This window comes from Mercurialis annua, linkage group LG6 (genome assembly GCF_937616625.2).
Source record: "Mercurialis annua linkage group LG6, ddMerAnnu1.2, whole genome shotgun sequence".
NCBI classification, from domain to species: domain Eukaryota; kingdom Viridiplantae; phylum Streptophyta; class Magnoliopsida; order Malpighiales; family Euphorbiaceae; genus Mercurialis; species Mercurialis annua.
Window position 1 is genome coordinate 18,659,180 of NC_065575.1, and position 5,298 is coordinate 18,664,477.

General features: G+C 31.6%; 1 long non-coding RNA gene across 1 annotated transcript; it reads left to right on the forward strand.

Annotated features, from left to right (window-relative positions):
- Positions 1-2,348: 2,348 nt before the first annotated feature.
- Positions 2,349-4,992, forward strand: LOC130015630 (uncharacterized). Its single transcript, XR_008790906.1, has 3 exons — positions 2,349-2,517; positions 3,486-3,582; positions 4,770-4,992. It is a non-coding gene; the product is annotated as an uncharacterized LOC130015630 (long non-coding RNA).
- The last annotated feature ends 306 nt before the right edge of the window (positions 4,993-5,298 follow it).

Sequence of the window (5,298 nt, forward strand, 5' to 3'; positions counted from 1 at the left end):
TTAAGGAACGTGACGTCGAACTTCGATGAATTTATATGTTAAAAGATAAGTGTTGAAACAGGATATGAGAAATGACTCATGACGGAATAATACAAATTATTTATGAAAATTTTAGAAACAATGAAGGCATATGATTTGAAAGAAAAAGCTACATGAAAGACGCAAAGATATGCAAACCTAATGGAAAAGATTGAAGTAACGAAACTTCACAAGTAGTAAAGCTAATTGCAGGATAGCTAAATCATGTTTTATAATAAGTCTTATTTAATTATGTGCTCGGATCAATGAAGTAAGACGGAAATATGGTATATAAGTTGTAAAACTTTAAGGAAGGGACAAGCCATTAAAATAGATGTATAAGGTCGTAATAGAAGAAGAGGTATGGAGGAATGAGTAAGCATGTTAGCTGTTGGCGTTAAATTATTACTGAGTTTATAGTATAGGGTTCAGGCGTCCGCAGAATGGATGCAGACACTTGATAAAGGGATTTCGATGGATTATTCAAGGGCAATGGAAGGTGAAGGTGAACATAACTACGAAAATTTCATAGACTTTGGTTATATATCAAGTGGGATAATCCAAAACTTATAACTAAGCTTGGACTAGTAGTTAACTTCGGATAAATTCAAAGAATTCAACTAAAGAAACTACATGTCAAACTAAGAAAAGTTTAGATGCCCGGGGTAGGTAGTTTGGACAAACTTTCCGACCTCTAACGCTTGTCAAGGTCAATTTGAATCTAAATGGAAATTGCAGAGAGAGTTGCAGAGGGTGCATTTAAAGAAAACTATTGGACGATTTTAAGTGATTTATTTAATGGTTTAAAGTTACCATTAAATACCCCAAATTTTGGAAATGTATTGATTTTGATAAAAATCCGTAATACCAGGATTTCGATGATTAGAATATCCTGAGTTTATTTGTAGAAAGGATCGTAGCTCGTTTAAATTGGAACACAACTTTATAGTGAGAATCAATTAAAAAAAAAGAGGGAGTTATTAAATTTAAGAAAAGAAAAAGGAAAATTGAAATAAGAGACTAAAACAGCTTCTTTGGAAGCAATTTTGGGCGTGCTCGCTGAGATTTTTTCGTAAAACCTATTAATGACACGCCAAGGGGGTATGTCGGAAGGGATAACGACAAACCCATATCGATTTTAGAAAACAAGACCTGCCTTAGGCAAGCAGGCAAACATATACCCTTAAGTAAGCCTATAAGTTAAAGGAAACCTAAGTTTAAAACCTACATAGGAAAGCTAATTCTGGATCAATTTCCGATCCCAAGAAGTGTTATTTCGGACTTAGGACCAAAATGAAAATTGTAGACGGTGTTATATAGAATGAGTTTCAAGTGATAAATTAAAATTTGGATAAATTTTAGATGTTGGTTTTGTGGCCTGAAGCGGGCTAAAAACCTAAAGTTTACAAAATTAAAAAGAAATGAATTTTAGTTAGTTTGGAAAACTAACTACGTAATACATGGATAACGTAATACAAAATAAGTATAAGTTTTAGAAAATCGTAAAATAAAATATTCTATGAGATTATGCCTTAAGGGGATGGCGGAAGTAGTGAGCACTACCAATATTAAAATAATTGGATGGTAAGCATTATAAGAAAATTCGAGGACGAATTTTTTTTAAGGGGGGAAGAATGTAATGCCCCGCATTTTTGGAGAAATGTTTAATTGGATTAAACATATTATTTTAGCCAAAGGGAGCTAAAATAAGGAAATTTTCGTAAACAAGGCGGAAAATGGCGTTTTGACAAAGGATTAATTTTAATAAAGTTGGACTATATATTAGATGAAATTAATTGGAATTAAAATTTTATCTCGTATTTGGATATCGAGATAAGCATATTGTTATTTAATGGAAAAATTGGAGAAATTCCCATTAAACAAAATAAATGATTTTAAAATGGATATTAAAATAATATCCGTAAATGTTATTATTTGGATTATTTTAAGAGAATCCATAAATATTTGGAATATTATTTTTAGATAGGGATTTAAGCGCGATAAATAAATTATACGTCTAAATAATAAATTTAAGGAAAAAGGCGATAATTAATATTTTGGATTAAGAAAAGTAGTCCGTATAATTTATAATCGATGAGAGTTTGGATTTAGGCCGAGAAATTTATCGACGTGCTTAATTAATAAATTAATGAATAAATAAATTAATAGGAATTCTAAATAACCAAAATAAATGGTGTAGAGCCAAATTATGATAGGCCTAATTAATATTACAATTTATAAGCCCAAAATTAATAATGAAATTAAATAAAAGCCAAGCCCAATCCATTCCCTTTTATTGATATTAAAAACAAATGAGCAATATAATTCCTTAGCCACAAACCAAAGAAATTTCCAGAGAAGGAAAAAAAAAAAGAAAGAAGCCTCATCTCTTCTTCTTCACCAAGAAGAAATATTTTCCTACACCATCCATTAAAGCTTGAGGTTTGGGAATTCAAGCTTCTATTGTTTATTATCTACCTCTAGCAACAATAAAATAAGGTTAGTAGTTTCAATTTATTAAGTTATTATGTTAAATTGAAGATGTTAGGGTTTATGGAGTTAGTAGAGATTAATTGAATTGAAATTTAATTTGTTGTTAGAGTGCTTAATTATGAATAACAACACTAAATTAGAAGGAATTAATGAAATTCATGAGAATTGTGTCAAATTGGTTTAAAATTAATGATTTTACATATTGCTGGAAATTTTTAATTGATGCTAAATTATGAATTTTGGAGAACCGGAGTTGGAGTCGGGCTGGGAGCGGAGAGTGGTGGCCGGAGAGAAGACCGGTCAGGCCATTCGGCCTGACCAGTCTGCTCAAGTTGAGCAGACTACGGTCTGCTCAACCAGAGCAGACTTCGGTCTGCTCTGCTGAGCAGACCCGTGTCTGCTCAGCTATGAGCAGACCAGCTGGTCTGCTCACTGGGCAGACCAGCTGGTCGCTCCCGGACCCGTACGCCGCCGTGAATTTTCTTTTATTGGGACGTTTTTGGAAAAAAATTAAAATTAAGATTGATTTTTTTGAAATAAAATGAAAATCAGAAAATAGAATTGATAAAGTTAGATAAATAAATTTTTGAAGTTGATTTTTAAATGAGTTATAGATTAAGCTAAGTTCGAATACAAATGTTAAAGTATAATGGAAATCAAGCTTAAAGGCTAAACCTAGGATTAACTACGAACTTAATATACAATTTAAGAGAAATTAGTTTATTTTAATAAAAGTTGTATTATAGTGAATCAACAATTGCCTAAGTGTTAGGAAAATTTGAAAATTTAAAGTAGTAAATAAACGACTTGGTTAAATATTATCCGAATTGGCTAGTTAGACATTAAGAAGGAAAGAGTAAAAGAAATGGACTTAGAATAAATTCAAGCTTGAACGCTTGAATATAAACGCGAAGTTTTAAAAATAAAGTAGTTTACGAATTAAGGCGTTAATTTAGTATTTATTTGTATTATAGATCGTACGTGTATTTGGATTGGAGAAATAGAGAATTTGGAGGGTTAAACAACGGGCTATTTTATTGTGCTTTATGAAATTTGGATTAAGCGATCGAGGTGAGTTCGCGATTTACTTTCGAGTATTATTATTTTTATTTATAAATAGATACATGTATTTAATTGAATGTTTTAATTTAAACCTATATATTTGTTTATAAAACTCATATTGATATTAATAGAGCTTTATTAAAATATTTTAAATAATAAATTTATGACTTTTATTAACAGTTTATTTTATGCTATAAACGAATAAAATATATTACATTTTATTAAAGGTCGCATAAATTGAGTTTGAAATATATTGAAAAATGTTTGATACTAGACTTTGATTTTTATAATGAATAATGCGATTTATAGTTGATGATGGCTAGATCGTGAGATCGCCTTTGAAATAGCATCGTTTATTTGAAAAGAGCATGTATTATTTAGTTAATGCTCTTTATTCTTTTTAGACCTTTAAGCATGTATATTAGTATAGAGAATTTGAGAATTTTATTATAATACTTGTTATTTTGATAGCTTCGCTATATGTATGTTTATTATACGAGCTTATACATTGTTTGTCCTGTGGAATTATTATTTAAACCCAATAAGTGATCCGTGGGAAACGAGCTACCTATTGGGCGTCAATAGGCTGTGTGATCACCAGTACTGATACGAGTCGAGTCTAGGCGTCTATGGTCAATGATTTGAAATGATAAATTATGATTATCGATCGATTAATGGAATAAGGAGGATAAAAAGAAATTTAATAGACACAAGGTAACTCGGTCGAACTATCTCGGGACCTGTGTCTAGTGGGTAACTCGGTCGAATTATCTCGGGACCCACAACTTGGGATTAAGTAGTGGCATGATGTAACTCGGTCGAATTATCTCGGGACTATGCCACGTGGTAGCGGGTAACTCGGTCGAATTATCTCGGGACCCGGCCACTCGGACGATATGATTCGAAAAACAATTATCGTTGATTATGTTCTATAGGTTCATAGCATTTGGGTTTAGGGTTTCGAACGGATCCGATATTGGAAACTATTAAATTATATTTTATGTTTATTTATGTTTATCAAATCGTTTACTATCGAAGTATGTTTAATTAATTGTTTATTATCGAGGTATGTTTAATTATAAACTATTTATTGATCATAAAGTAAAGTATATTTTATCGTTAATGCGACCTTATCTTTAAGTATAATACCGTTAGTAAATTGTGAACTCACTCAGCGTTGTCTGACCCCCCAACAGTGTTTTCTTTCAGGATTAATACTTGATGATGTGGTCGAGCTTCCAACCATTGTTCCGGAAGTCTCAATTATGGGGAGTCTTATTTTTCTTAGAGCTGCAGTAGTCAAGATATTAGAGTTAGCTTGTAGCAAACAATTTATGTTTATTTTATGCCATGACATAATAATGTATTTTGGGAAAATGAATTATCCAGGAACTTAATATATGGTTAATTGGTATTTTATACAGAGTAGTTTGTGTGTTTTCACAGGTGTGGTTTATTAAGTTTACAGGCGTTATATTGCCGATTTTTCGAAAATGGTTTTATTAAGTATTATAACGATTTTGATACGCGAAAATTTTTTTAGGTAAATTTAGGCTTGCTACGGGTTTCGGAACCAAAATTCCCATTCCCTAGCGCCGGTCGCGGCCCTCGTTTTTGGGTCGTGACAGTACGAGCATCTTACTTTACTTTCCTAGTGGATCTAGCATATCGCTTGATCCGTCAAACTCCTTTAGTCTTAACTTAAGTATACAAACATCAAATTTC